Source organism: Daucus carota, chromosome 7 (assembly GCF_001625215.2).
Source record: "Daucus carota subsp. sativus chromosome 7, DH1 v3.0, whole genome shotgun sequence".
In the NCBI taxonomy this organism is placed as follows: Eukaryota; Viridiplantae; Streptophyta; class Magnoliopsida; order Apiales; family Apiaceae; genus Daucus; species Daucus carota.
Genome location: NC_030387.2, coordinates 39484091 through 39500634, shown reverse-complemented (window position 1 = coordinate 39500634; position 16544 = coordinate 39484091). Strand labels below are relative to the sequence as shown.

The window sequence follows — 16544 nt, the reverse complement described above, 5'->3', positions numbered from 1 at the left end:
ATGTTGTAAACTTGTAGTTTCAGAGAGAGTACCAAAACAAAAAATATAACTAAAATGTTGAATTACAAATTATACCTATATTTAATATATAGATTACAGGAGACAATTTAATTACCATTTATCGTTTACTAATTACCTTCTAATTATAATTAGTGTGTAATTACCATGTTGTCCCTGTTAATTACCCTATCATTATTATCTACTAATTATCTCCTCTCACTATTATCTATTCCTGACTTATACTTGCTTTGTCCCTGATTAGTTATCACATTTAGGTAAAACACACATATTAAGAAAAGGGTAAAGCTGCGTACCCCAAAAAATTTTTCCAAAAATATTTACCAAATGATGTGACAAACAAGTGGAAAATTATGATTGAGTGATTGATGAATCTGCAAGGGGATCTCATTATTATGGGAGTGAATGCAGCCAATCAAACTTCGACACATCATTTGGGAATTTGGGACAATTTTTGGATCCCTGGCATTTTCCTCGAGAATAAATTAAATTATATCATTTGTTTCCATGCAACTAGACTGTGTTCTGGAGCTTAAAGGGAAGTCATGTTTGCACTATGACATTGGCATGATTTACAGTGATTTGTTTGATTGTGGTAATTCTAGTTGATATGTTTTAATATTGATTTGTGTAATCGGTCGATATCATGAATTGATTCCCTGCAAATAGGAGTATAATCGAGAGACATACTACTAGAGACATACATACAATTAGCAGAATTGAATTTGAGTGCGAGAGCATCATTGGATTTCTGAAAGCGCTAATACTCGAAAGAGATTAACATTGCTTTAATTACCTGATTAATTGAATTACTAAAAGTGATTATTTGTGTAAGCATGTTTCGAGAGTGTTGATATTTGAGAAAGATTAACAAACTCTAGTTGCATGACCACTTTAATTGCTTTAGCTTAGAGCCAATCATTGTGTAAGCTTGGTGGACCTGATTGCCTAGATTTTTAATATATTATTTTTGTGTCTTTTTAGTTAGTGGTTAATTTAGTTAGTTAAAATATTTTATAATCGTTTTGATCTGGAAACAATTGAATATAACTGAATAAGATTGATAGCATCTGTCTCCTTGAGGATACGACCTGCATTTGTCAGTCTGCACTACAACAGACAACGTGCACTTGCGGTATATAATTTTACACATTATAAACATGAAGAATTGGCAAAAGAGAAAAGTTTTATTGATCTCGAGGATACAGATTACAGAATAAATCTTGAGTTTAGGTTATGTCCTAGATGTTGGGCTTGCTAAGCCTCCATAATTATTAAGATATTGTCCGCTTTGGGTCAGGGGCCGACCTCACACGGATTTATTTTTGGGCATGTCTCAAAAGGCCTCTAAATAATGGAGTTAACTGGTTGGTTATATTCTAGCGATTTGCCCTTCCCACAACCGATGTCCGTCAATTCCCAACAATCTTCCCCTTCACACATCGGGCTCGACACCAGTCGAATCCGCCTCCTGATTGTGTGATCTGGCTCCCCCTTGACCAATACCGGAAATCCATCAGGCAATCTCTGCTCCCGTAGGCCCATACTGGAAGGCTCTTCTGCCTCCCCCTCAAGCCCATCCCGGGGTATCCCATCAGTCGCTTCCTAGGTCCACTCTGGGAGCCCATCCGAGATTGTTCTGAACCGCTATAACCATAGCTCTGATATCACTTATTGGGCTTGCTAAATAGGCATAACTTCACATTAGTAAGATATTGTCCGCTTTAGGTCAGGTCTTATATCACTTGTTGGGCTTGCTAAGCAGGTCTAACTCCTCATTAGTAAGATATTGTCCACTTTGGATCAGGGGCGAGCCCGCACGAATTTATTTTGGGACATGTCCCAAAAGACCTCTAACTAATGGAGTTAACTCGCTGCTTATATTCTAGCAATCTGCCCTTTCCACAATCGATGGAGGACAATTCCTAACACTAGAGAGTTTATATAATACTCTTAAGGCCGCTACAAAACAGAACCCTCACAGAATACCTAGAAACAGATTCAAAACAAATAAGCAATTTCATGAAAATACCCAAAATCTGAATATCTTCTACTTATTGAAGAGGGGGAACCAAAAACATTTCATGAAACAATTTCTCTTGAAAATAAGCAAGCTTGGATGCAAGCAATACAGGAGGAAATGGAGTCTCTGTAGAAAAAATCATACATATGATTTAGTAAAGCTTCCCAAAGGTAAGACAACTTTGAAACATAAATGGGTATTCAAGATCAAGAAAGATGGCTCTGGAATGGTAGTGAAACATAAAACCAGAATGGTAGTAAAATAATTTCATCAGAAGAAAAGAATTGATTTTGGCGAAATATTTTCACCGGTTGTGAAAATGACTTCAATTCGTATCTATCTCGGATTAACAGCCAGTTTAAATCTCGAGCTTGAACAGATTGATATGAAAACAATATTTCTTCATGGTGATCTAGATGAAGAATATACATGGAACAACCAGAAGGTTTTGAGATTTTAGGAAAAGAAAATCTTGTTTACAAACTGGAGAAAAGTCTGTAGGATCTTAAACAAGCACCCAGACAATGGTACAAGAAGTTTGACTCTTTCATGAAGAGACAGGGCTACAAAAGAACTAATGCAGATCAGTGTGTTTATTTTCAAAGATTTCCAGATGGTAATTTTGTTGCACTATTATTATACATTGATGACATGTTGATTGTGGGAAAAGATGCAACAAAGAAAAATAGTTGAAGAATGAGCTCTCTAAACACTTTGATATAAAATATTTAGGACCAACTCAACAGATCTTAGGAATGCAAATAGTTCAAGATCGAAAGAATCAAAGGGCTATGACTATCTCAGGAGAAGTATGTTGAATGAGTGATTAAAAAGTTCAACATGGATAAAGCAAAACCAGTTAGCATTCCATTGAGAAACCACTTCAAACTGATCAAGAAATCATGCCCCTCATATAAGAAAGAGATAGAGGAAATGTCAAAGATGCTGTATTCTTCGGTAGTAAGAAGTTTGATGTACGTTATGGTTTGTACGGGCCAAATATTGCTCACGCAGTTGGAACGGTAAGTCGATTTCTTTCAAATCCTGGAAAGAAACATTGGGAGCCAGGTTAAGTGATTCTCATGTATCTTAAAGGTACATATAATATGTGTCTATGTTACGGGGGAGCTAACCCAGTCTTGGAAGGATATACGGGTACAGGTATGACCGAGAATACTAATAGTAGAAAATCTACTTCATATTTTCTTTACACTTTTGCAAGGAAAGATGTGTCATGACAATCAAGATTTCTATCCACTATAGAGACATGATACACTATAGCAGCTAAAGCCAAAAAAATGTTACGGCTAAAGCAATTTTTTCAAGAGCCAAGTATTAATCAAGAAGACTATGAAGTACATTGTAACAATGAGCGTGCTCTAGACTTGAGTAAGAATTCAATGTATCATTCCCGGATGAAACATATCGACATTCGCTATCACTGAATACGTGAGGTGATAAACCAACAACTATTAAGATTAATCAAGATTCATTGAGAAGAGAATCCATCGGACATGTTAATAAAAATGGTTACTTTGAGAAAAGATAAAATTATGCCGAGACATAATCGTCATGAATTGCGAATGAGCGGCGGTTTAATTTAAATGCAGGTCAAGCGCATGATTCCCGATGTATAATATTCAATGAGACGAAGGGAATACAATTTGTCTGGTGTGTGCCCATGAACACATGTTAAGCACCAATTTATATCAATTTGGTGAATTTTAATTGGTGTGATTGTTGAATCTGCAGGGAGTCCACCATTATAAAAAAGTAGAAGTCAATCAAAATTATTCAAACTTATCAATTTTAGTGCTTAACATCTGTTCATGAACATATCATAAAAAAACCGACAATTTATTAGTAATATATGAGTTTAGAAGAATTTACAGCGATTTATCGAATTTTAATAATCAAATTGGTATCGGTCAATGTAAATTGTAAGGATTAATAAACCGAACCATACGTTTTTAGAACACATACTGCTTGATACAAAGTTTAATACATCGAAATCGTAAAAAAAAATATAAAAACTATTCCCTTTTTATTAATATATAATTTTTTTTTAAATTTAGACTAGTCAAATTGACTATACGTTGACTGAAATTTTTAAATATTAAATAATAAGAAAAAAATTAAAATTTTTTTTTATTAAAAACTAAATTAATTTATTTTAATATATAATTTTTTATTTTTTAAAATAATAAATAAATATTTTTTTAATAATTAGTCAAAAATTAATCATTTAATTAAAAAAAAAAGAGAATTATAAATTGAGAGTGCTGGTATCACTTTTTCAATTTCTCTAATTTTATACTCATTCTGCTCCTCCTCTCCTCCTTTGTACTCATCTTCATCTCTCGATCTCCACATGTTTTCCGGCGCCGGTTAGTCTTCATTTCTTTAAACTTTAAAACATTTATTTTATTTTATATTTATATGCTATGTTGATCAATTGGTTTAACTTTATGTTTATATGTAGTTTTTAGATTTATGATTTTCATTATTAGCTGTGTTAGCTAAATGAACTCTGAGGTTATTCACATTTTTGACAATTTGTGATGAAATTTTTAGTTTGCATTACCCATATGGCTCTTGTTCTACATATTCGGGTTGTTCTAGGTTATCGTATATTGTGAAAATTATGTCATTATTGGTGGTGATGTCGATTATTGCAGGCATCAATTGAGTTATACTTGGTTTCTGAGCTAATTGCTTAATGTATTTGGATCCTTGACGTCTCTTTGCTTGTTTTTTCTTTATTTATTCTCTTCGGATATAGCTTACCAGTTTACAATGGTTTCTGTTATAACTTAATGTAATTAGCTGCATTTTCCAATTTTTTTAATCTTTGTTGTTAGACCTTTGTTTTTTGTTGATTAATGTAATGCGGATAATTTTGTTTTAATTAGCAAAAGTTGGTGAAGCTTTTGAATATTTTTGATTACTTGGTGAAGTTTGTTTGGTTTTTATCGGCAAGATTTGCTTAAGTGTTTGTTTTTATGAGTGAAGGAGATTAATGCATATGTTCTGTTTTATGGTTTAGATCTGACATAGTTTGCATAAGTTATTACAGTTTACTAAAAATGTGAAAAACAAGAGTTGGAATGTCAACAAGACTAGAGAATAGGGTTGCTACATATTTAAGAGCTTTCTGTCGTAACTTGTCTCTTGCATTTTGACATAGAATAGGTGAGAATTCGAGAAATAGGAAAGGTGAAAGATGGGGTGATAAGTTGGTAGAATCTCAAGACAAGATACAAAAAAGTTTTTATTGTACTGCACATATCAAGTACTTCATGCAACCCTGCATTTCTTAAAAGGCATGCTTGCCCTTTAATTTGTATTTCATAACATGGTCATTGTTGCCTGCTCTCATGTGAATATCTTAGCTCTTCCACCTATATCTACCAATGCTTCTTGTTAAAGCTTGTGACTTAATGTAACATATATGGATAGTTCTTACTTCTTAGTAAGGATTTCATTTTCTGATGTATCTAGGTCTGTGTTTTACTTTCATATGGCTTTTTTATTAAATCTCTTATTAATGTGCAGATTCTTCATCACAAGCTCAATTATTGATCTCACAATTGTTGGTCTGGATGTGATGGACAGGGACTCAAGTGTGCAGGTTCCGCAACCTTGGTACTTAAAGATCTGCTCTAAACTCAGTTTGGATCTTGGTAGTGTTGTCTACATACTAGGTTATGCTGAGAAAAGGGAGTTGACAGTCAGGGAAGGAAAAGTGGTCAAAGCGACAGACAATCTTATAAAGATATCCACTGATGGAGTAACATAGAGCCCTGGATCAGCTGGGTATGATATGCATTGGCAATCTTGCATTTATGGTCTGTGATCCCATGAAACTAGCCACATCTCCCACCATAAGTCCACTTCAACATCATCATCGTCTTCATCTTGGAAAAGGAATCTTCTTATGCAATTTTGTATATTGATTCCCATTATCTGTGATTGGTTGAACCAACATTTGGAGGGTAATCTTGATGAACTCACTAGACCAAAACTACCAGTGATTCGCTTGATGTCCGCTTACCCGAAAAGTGAACAATCCTGCGCTCCTTCACAAAGTGACAGGTTTTCAAGTCAACCGAAGCTGAAGATGATGGTACTCCATCATTGTCAAACCTCAATACCAATTCCTGGACCAAGCTCGTACCATGTGGCAAATGCACGTCAAGAGGACACACCAATCACTGAATTACAGACTGTTCCTCATATACAAGGATTTCCAACTCCTGAAATTTACGGATCACCTAAGTTAACTCCAGCTCCTTTCAGAAAGAATGAAAGTGCCCTAATCCAGCTCTTAGATATTAATTTTCTGCCAAGGATCATCAAACCTGCGGTCTTGCTCTTGCATCAGCCCGCTCGAAATATGCATCTGAAATTAGACGAGAATATGGTCAAGGCAATTCCCTTGCGGCATGCAGTTGGAGAAGAGCATTCAACGGATCGAGGACTTGATACTGTGGCAGATGCCGAAATTGCTTCAACTGGTTCTGTAAATGTCTCTGGGAGCGAGGTCGAATCTAGTTCCTTTCTTGTTGAGGCTTCAGATATGCCCGACCAGCGACGGGTATAGCAACGAAGGAGAGATTACAATGTATTCTGCAGAAACAGCTGAAAGTCCAAGCCCTTGAGGCGTAAATTTTCAGCAAGTAGGAAGTTGCCTAAGCTGTCAATTACAGTAGAGGGGCATCTGTCCAGAGGAATCCAATTGTTCGATGGACAACACTAGAAAAACAAAAAAGTTTTCTGCTGGGAAGAAATGTGTAGGGGGGCTATGTCTCAGAAAAGTAATGACTACTTTAGCCTAACAGTCTCCTCCATAATGAAGACAAGAAACAACTTGGAGCAGCAGCCAACCAGGCCCCAGCAAAGTGCAGTTCATTCATCTGCTAAAAATATATTTTGTGATCGTTCCAAATTGCAAAGGTTCATCTAACATTTACTAGTTTAACTTTTTTTGCAGGATGCATATTCATTTATTTTTAGTTTTAATATGCTTATTCTGTAATACCAATCTGTTGTGACTATATGCCAAGAACGATTCAAATATAAAAAGATATTTAGCAAAGATGTTTTTGCATTTTGTCCATGTTATGTACTTCTTCAGTTGTAAAGCACTTGTGTGCTTTATATTATTTTACAAAATACAGGCTTAAAGCATTCACATTCCTGTTGTTTTGATTATGAATCTGACCATTAACCTTAGCAAGTTTGCCTAGGTTTGACCAAGATCAGTCCAGTTTTCCAACTTAACAATGATTTAGAAAATAGTTGGTACTTCTGCATCTTAGTCTACACCTATGATAAATATGTGCCAGTATATCCTTTCCTTTGAAATTGGGGAAAAAACACAGAAATGAATCATAAGTTGTTGCGTTTGTTCTCCATTAGAATTAGAGTTTGAGGCATGTATTTGTTCTGATAATTAACTTCTACCCTGTTTTACCTTGGAAAAGAAAGAAGTGTTTATCTTGGAGTTCATTATGCTACATAGAAATATTTACATTCATAAATTGTTTTTTTTTTTTTTTTTTGGGACCCGGGGGGGGGGGGGGGGGGGGGTTAGCTGATGTGCATGATCAAGTTTCGTTCTTTAGGTTCTTATTACAAATAAATAGATTATTTGAAAAAGAATGTTACACATGCAGGATTTTTGTTTCTCTATACCTATACCAATCAATATAGGAAACTGTTATATTTTTATTATATAAATATAATCTTCAATGATCAAATTCCTTGCTTTAAGTACTAAGCAAACTTCTAGTGTGAGTATAAGATTACAGGACGACTCACAAAAGGAGAAATATTTTATACTGTATAATAAAAATAATGTAGCCATTTATGTAGTATTAATGCATATTGCAGGACTATACATATATTTTTTTTTGATTTAGCTACCGCCAGATGGATCAATGTAGTGTTCCATCTACTGCTTCTGCATCAACATCAGGAATATTTGCAAGGCCAAAGACATATCCAAGAGCCCAAAATGGAGGAAATGGTTTCAACCATCCATGTGCAAGCCACCATACTTTATGCCACCACAAAGGAGGTACTGGTAACAAACCCTTGCTTCCATTCATAATTTCTTCTTCCTTTATCGGAACATATCGCACGCCTTCAGTGATACCGAGGTTCGCCACCAGAAAGATGACAATCACAAACAAATACTTGGTAAGTTTCTCCAGTGTAGTACTATATGTCAGAGCTTTATAAGTTTCTTACCTATCTCTGTATATGTATTTGTATTGATTAACTTTGCATGATACTTGTGTCTAGACTCCCTCACTATATAGTGCAGCTTGAGTGTCTAAGATGACCATGTTTCAGTTAATTTATCTAAACACGTAGACTTAAATAATGGTTGTCAGTTTGCATAACATTATTAGAACTAGACCCGGCCATTCGGGCGGGCCGGTGCGGTTCGGGCCGGTTCAGCCGGTTTTCGAATCGCCACCGGTGGAACCGTGACCGGCCCGGATAGGCTGGCGGTCCGGTCCGGTCCGGTCCGGGCTGAAAAAATTGAAACCGAAACCGTGTTGAGCGGGTTATGCGGTTAAGCGGGTTATACGGGTTACGCGGGTCTGCGGTTCACGGTTCACGGATTTGGAGGGGGGATCTTCTCATGGAGGCATGTAATGGGAGTGTTGGCTCGGCAGGTTGGCTGTACTGTTGCCGCTTTTGATCGTCCTGGATGGGGATTAACATCTAGGCCTCAAAAACAGGACTGGGAAGAAAATCAGCTGCCTAATCCTTACAAGCTTGAAACTCAGGTTACTGGCTGCAAATTACATCCTCTTATTGCACATTGATTATAGAACTGATATCCTTACAAGTTCTATAAACAATGGTTCAAGCGGGTTTCCACGGTTTCACGGGTTCGCGGTTCAAGGCGGGTCAGCGCGGTTTTGGCGTGCCGGTTCGTGGCGGTTTGCGAATCGAACATACGGGAACCGTAACCGGCTCGTCAGCAACTACGGTTCGTGCCGGTTCGTACCCGGCACGTTAAAATACGGGCCAAATGACGGTTCGGGCCGGTTCGTGCCGAGCCAAACCGCCCGAATGGCCGGCTCTAATTAGAACAGCAACTCACTTTGTAAGGCTATAAGCCATATTTGTCAAAAAAAAAAAGAAGTTTAATTTGGAATGCATCGCATAACTAATTGTTACTTCTTTGTTGGGCTTGCTTGAAAAGTCAGACTTGGTAGTAATTATTATCTATTTTGATAGTAGAGTTTCCTTGTTTATAGCGTTTTTGTGTGAGCTTGCATATGACTTTCTTATATAATGTACTATGCAATTGTGACACAAGTATGGTACTGGGTTTACTATAACTGTAAATGGAAAGAATACTAAAAAATGTCCTTTGCTGATATATAGCTCTGTAACATTTTTATAATTTCAAGTGAAGGCCATGCAGCAGTAGTCTAATTATTGTTAGCTGAATTTGAGTTGATTAGAATAGTCTAGTGATGCTTTAGAATTTAGATTGTGGGGAGTCTTGTGATACTTTCAATTGATAATAAAAAAATTTGTGATCAATAACTTGAGTTAGAGTAATTAAATTCAACTTAGGATAATATTTAGGCAGCAACCTAGGGGTGTTGAAAACTCAAGATAGTAAAGCATGTCTAACACTTTGGGCAGACAGTGGTTGAATTGAGATATAAGACCTTCAAAACGCTTATAACAAGGTATCAGCTTATAGGCCAAAGCATTGTAGTTGACTAGTTGTGCATGACTGCATGGCAATTATATTAAGAATTCCAGATAAAACTGTGATAAAAAATCGAGGTGTAGACAAAATTGCAGACTACAGAAAAAATAGAGCCAATAAATAAGATTTCAAGGCAGATGTAATATAGCACACTGGAACTAGCTCTGTTTATATGTAGTATCTATCCACACTCTTCATTATGATGCCCGCTTAACTAGTTTGGTCATCTCCGTGTCAAAATGATATACAGTACTGAAGCTCTCTAGAACCAACCAAAACTTTTTCATGAATTTTTGATCAAGTCTCCTACTGTTTAAGAAACACTTGATGCCATAACTGTGGTATTCACTTGGTACATTGTGGTCTTAATATAACACCTTGTTAATTTCTAGAATGCATAGCCAAGAGGCTGCTGCAACTGCTACAAGTGTGGGGTTTATATAGTGTATCTTATCATATGCAAAGCCATAAGTTGCAGAAGGTATTGGGCCAGATAGTAGGAACCATAACACTAAAAATGCTGCATGTAGTAGAAATTTTTCCTTCCTATCATCTTGGTATTTGTTGCAAGTCCCTTCACCTTGATCATATTTTTAATTCTCCAAGCTGTAAAAACACCAAAATATTAGTTATTTGCAAGAGTGGAAACAGATGCTGTAACTGCAGTCATTTTAGTATCTGATGATCTAATTTTGTTTCATAAAAACAAAATGTAATTACATGAAAATGTAGTTTTTACTTGCACTATGGCTAATAATGTGAAATCCGCCAATTAGATATTCCAGTCCAGTAGTTGTAATATCGAGAACTACATCTTGCTGCAGCAAACTTAACCCTGTGGCCTGTAATATAGCCAAGTTGACCTTTCTATTAGAAAATAGGCCAAGTACCAAAGGATGCAGCTTGTAGAAACATGCTATGGATAGAAAAAACACGAAAAGATAAGCTTGGGTGGATTAAGCGCAGAAAGTCCACCACCCCAAGGGTTTCCCAACCACTCAAGGTAGAGAAAGCTATAGATTGCAACCCATGAATGAGACCCAATTATAATATTTCAATTTATTCCAGTAATCAAGTCTAATAATTATGTGGAGTTACATGACTTATATGGGTTATAAGACCCGAAAACATAACTTAATGGACTAAGGCCCGTGAACAGTTGAGCTTTTATTATAAATTAACTACTTATTTAGTAAACTACTAGCCCCACATATAAAACATATAAATAAATACATTATTTCTCTTTACACTAAATATATATAAATCAATTTAATAATGTATATACAAGGATTTTTCACTTCTGTTAACCCATCACCAAAAGACTTGCATAGTTGCACATAGTAGCTTCATATGCAGCTGCAGAAAAAACAATGATAAGGCTTAAATATGAAGTCCATTACTTTTTAAAATCTAGAGTCCTTATATTGTTAGGTTCTGGCAATGGTGTGTCTGAATTGTATTTAGAATAAAGAAAAATGTCAACAACTTTAATGTTATTTTTGTTCTTTCTATAATTGTTATATTTGTTTTCCCGGCTAAACCCTACCTTAAAATGTCTACTACTATTTATTTTCTTTTTAATGGAAAAACACATACTGTATTAGCAATCATATGATTAATGATAACAAATATTAAAAGTCAAAAATAACAAGATAATAAATACTCTAGAAGTAATCCTTAGGCATAGTATTCATACTGGAAATTACAATCGGGAGAGTTCGATCCTGGCTCAGGATGAATGCTGGCGGCATTCTCAACACACCTTTTTTAATCATTCATTGAATGATAAATCACTACATGTGACATTGCTTGTTGATCCCTGCGAATTGCGTGAAAGTAGGATACTCCGATATTTATTTCCTTTCTAGATCTATAGATCTATAGGGGAGCAGGCCTCGAACCAAAAAGGAGGGGAATTAAAACAGAGATATTGAAGGAAAGTAGTTTTGATTCTTGAATAAGATACCTTTCACTGTTCCTTCTATGTCGTAGGGTTAAAACTAGTCAATCTGAGAATTCTTAATTGGATAGTTGTAAATAGTTCATCTCCTACCCGTATTGAATAGAACATGCTGAGCCAAACCTTCTTCATGTAAACATGTTTTGTTTAGATCGGTAACTTGTAATATCGTAGCCGATCATGGTTATTTTTGCCACGGTCGATACACACATAGGATCTATCGTGTACAGGATATAAGTTAAAATTTATGTGTGTGTATATATATGTTAATGTATGTGTCATGGTTTATTTGTGAAGTGAGAAAAGGAGAAGAAGTTACTCGTATTTAGTTGTAGTTTCTTTTATTTATTGTTATTTCTAATGATTGTGATTACCAAAGTTCGAGTTTGAGTTCGTGTATAAGATCTTAGTTCTTAAATTAAAATTTGAAGAGGGAGAGCAAATATTTGTCTAAGAGACTCTTAGTGGCTCCTAAAATCTCTAAGAGCCTACTCTCGGCTCCTAAAATCTCTAAGAGCCTACTCTCTCTCTCTCTCTCTCCTCGTTTGTTTGAGCTCCTATCAACCCCTAAAGTAATATTTTATCATAAATTAATAAGACATATTCTCTCTCTATCCACTTGTTTCTGTACTTCTATGAGATCAAGTTGTTTTTAATTTTATAAAATAAAATGAGGAGACAGGAGTGAATATAAAGAGTATTGTTGACGATGAATGCAAACTAAATTGCTACGAGCCAATAATTTATATTATATTATATTTAAGAGTGACTTAAGAGTTTCTTGGAAATGTTCTAAGATATCAGTAGTGTGTAGATTTCTGTTCTAATACTAGTTAAACTTTTCATTTGATATGATTAAATCGTTGTTTTGAATTAATGTAAGTTTTGTAAGCTTTAAAATGTAACTTGATATATATATTATTGAAGAAACTTACTGTAATCTTCTCGTAATTCTGTATACCTGTCTTATGTTCTTGGTTAGCACTAGAGACGACTAATTAGGCTTCACCTTATTGCCTCAAGCTAAATTTACCATCAAGAAAGTTGCCATACATTTATTTAAGTGGTCTATAATTATCTCAGGGAAGTAAGAAACTAAGTGTAAATAATGTTGGTAAGGTATCTATGTTTTACATAATGTTGTGCAATGGAAAAGTTAGTACCTTTAAGATAGCTTGAGCTTTTGTTGCATTTCTTAGTAATGCAATTAACAAGAAAAAGTAACTAGGAGAAAAAACTGACTAAGAGCATCTCCAACCTTCCTAGCTATTCAACTGGGTAAAATACTATAATATACTGGCTAGCTAACTTTTAACTGGTTGAAAAGAAGATTTGCTCCAACCACAATAGCTAAATTAACTAGCTATATGATTTTTTGTATAAAAAACAATACTTGAGAGACTGATTGTTGAAGAAAGTGACGTATGAGATATGGAGGGAAGAGAAAGAAGTAATAAAATCCTCCAACTGTCCAAGCGGAGATACCGAGCCCCGTTGGAGTTGTTCTAAGCATTAACGTAGACCGGATAAGTGTAAATTTATCTATCTTAATACACTATAAAATGATATCTTTGCTCGTTTACATAATCTGATATAAGCTAGCTTCCTCATTTCCAGGGAATCCTTCTCAGCACATCTTTGTATCTCCTTCCATTCACCCCACCCAGCCAGAACTCCTCACAAATATCTTACTAGAACATGGTAAAGTTGAAAGTGACTTGCTTATGTTCAGAAGAATAAGAGTTTGATGTAGTTCTAAGAGGTGTGCGGACATACGAGAGGCCAGGGACGGAGGCAGGTCGGGGCCAGACCCTGCAAACGCCACCCCAAAATCTACAAATAATACTAATTTTATGTATTAAGTTATGAAAATTCTAAGCTTTCCCCCAAAACTTTTTCCTATGATATGCTTTAGTCCCTTGCACATGAAAGCATTCAATCACTAGTTAGGCAGGCACCACACACGTGAAGGTGTAATATAAAAAAGGTGTATTAACACTATTAAAAACAGAAAGTACTATGATATATAAACATAAAGCATTTTAAAGTTAAAAATGAACTCACCCACCAACAAGTCTAAGTACTCACCTCTTACCTCTCCTGTCTCTCTACTTTGTCAAGCAAAAGTGTGATACAGATTCAAGTGTTTAAGACTTCAACAAATCAAAAAACTAAAGCATTCGGTAATCGGTATTGCAGATTTACAGTTAAGAAGCTATCAATTAATTATCTTTTCTATTTACACTTCAGTATCCTTTTTTTATTTTAAATTATATGTTATATATTTGGGAGTTCTGACCATTCAAAAAACTCACTGCTGGAAAATGAATTCCTGAATTCAGGTCTTAGATAATTGAATTCTGGCCGAGAGCTAGTTGTTGGCTTGTTGCTGATAAATAGATTAGTACAGAAATTCCAAACCCCAGAAGGCAGAAGCTGTGAGCTTGTGACAACAAATCTTCCATTGAGGTATGTATTAGTAAATACTAATCTGCTGTTAAACTGTCTATTGTGCCTGATTGTTAAAGTTTGTTAGAATTTATGCATTTGTAACTTTTATTCCTGAATAAGCATGTTCCTGATATGGGGAAACCAAAACGCACCCTTCATTCTTTCTTTAAAAAAGCATCAGAACCTCAAATAATTGACGTCAAAATAACTACTGTCCAGCCTCCTGTTGAACATCAAAATATTGAGGCGGAAACAACTCCTGAGATTGATATTTCTACATTAGAGCGCGTCCAGGACTAAGATGTCAATTGTCTGAATATCCAGTTAATCAGTGTGATGAGATTCGACGAGCTTATATTAACTTGGGACCTTATCAACCGATTCCTCCAGTAAAAAAAACCTTTTAGATTCACCAATGGTAGGCGCTTTCTGACTACTTGGTATAAGTTCTTTTTTCGGCAATGAAATTTGTGAAAAATAGATTACGCAACAAGATGGAGGACGATTTCTTGCATGATTACTTGATTACATATATTGAAAAAGACGTTGCTGAAAAGTTTGACAACGATTCAATCATTGATGTATTTTACAAAATGAAAAATCGTCGTTTGGCATTAGAATAGTGTATATGTTAGTCCTGTTTTGTGACATATTAGCATCAGAACTAGTGATCCGCTAAAATATGTGGCATTAGAATAGTGTATATGTTAGTCCTGTTTTGTGACATATTAGGATCAGAACTAGTGATCCACTAAAATATGTCTACTTTTGTATATTTTTGCTGAATGCAGGCGTGTTCCAGTCTCCAGAGGGTTATTTTACCTATTTGCTAGTGTTATTCTGTGGACTACCAAAAATTTTAGTATATATAAATGAGATCCTGTGATCAAACTTTTTATATTACTTCGCCACCCCAGGTTAGGATTCTTGGCTCCGTCCCTGCAAGAGGCTACAACCCAGACCTTTGTAGCTAGTCGTGGTCTCGTGGAACTAATACCCGACGAAGACATCACCATCATCGAGCAAAATCTTTTGCAGTCTCTCCGTCACCATCCACTGCACCATATAATGCTTCTGAGTTCTGATAATGAATATTTTAGTCAAATTAAAGTTTCCCAAAAAATAGAAGTAAATGGTTCCTCCTTATGGCCAGAAGTTGTCAACACAGCTGTACTCCTTCTAGCTTGTTGAAAAGTAAATAGAAGAACTTGATCCTTGTCTTAGCTAGTTTTAATTATTGTCCATGCAAAATAAGTACTGTATCGTCAGTTGAGGTGGCCATTCGGGCGGGCCGGTTCGATGGCAGGCTGAACCGTCAGCTGTAAAACCGTAACCGGCACGTCAGTTTTAGCGGTCCGGTCCGGGCCGGACTGGTGGAAATGAAAACCGGAACCGTGTTATACGGGTTTACGGGTTTGACGGTTCAGGCGGTTCACGGTTCAGGCGGTTCGGTTCTCAGACGGTTCTTGCGTGTGTCCAGTAGGCAGTACACTAGAGTTACACTAGAGTGAGTAGTATCATTGTGTTTCTTCTTGTTTTTTTAGGACAACTGTGCAAGTGGAAACGTGTGAAACTGATTTACTTAATTTAAGTGCATTTTGTTTTTTTTTATAACAAGTGTACCTTTTAGTAATTGAACTATTTTAAAAATTCGAAAATAAGTTTTATATCATATTAGTTTTGGAATTTATTTTTGTTCAATATTATTGTTTAATTTAATTAATAATAAATTGTAAACTAAAAAATAAATGGTAAAAAGAGGATGATACCTCTTATAAATTTTATATATTAGAAAAACATTTTACAAACTTTTTATTTCGTTTTAAAATATGAACTTTGATGTTTTATATAAAACAAAAAATAAAATATATAACATCGAGTGTATTACAAGCTATTGTGATATGCAAAGTGCAATAGCCAATAGTACAGCTGTTGTTGTCTTGCCAATAATAAGAGTGCGGGTTCAAACCGCGGTTCCGCGGTTCCAACCGGTCCGGTTCCGCGGGTTCCAGCGGTTTCGGGCCGGTTACGGTTCGGTTCCTCATTTCTCAACCCGTATTCGGCACGTGTTTAATATCGGTTCGTGCCGGTTTCGAACCGACCCGTGTTTAAATAGTTTCGGGCGGTTAAAAATCCGGTTCAGGGCGTGCCGGTTCAGTCGGTTCAGCCCGTTTGGCCACCTCTTCGTGTATAGCCCTAGCCAGAAATGAAAAACATATTGTTATCCTGATAGGAACACGTGATCTATTAGAGCACCCACAATGAGGTTGTTTGGTGACGTGGCAAGAGTGTTTGTGATTGGAGAACTAAGGGGGTGTATTCGATTGAGATTTTAATGCATTGTT

General features: G+C 35.8%; 1 pseudogene; it reads left to right on the top strand.

Moving 5' to 3' along the window:
- The first annotated feature begins 2881 nt into the window (after window positions 1-2881).
- On the top strand, window positions 2882-15811 carry LOC108195039 (uncharacterized; annotated as a pseudogene).
- Window positions 15812-16544: the final 733 nt, after the last annotated feature.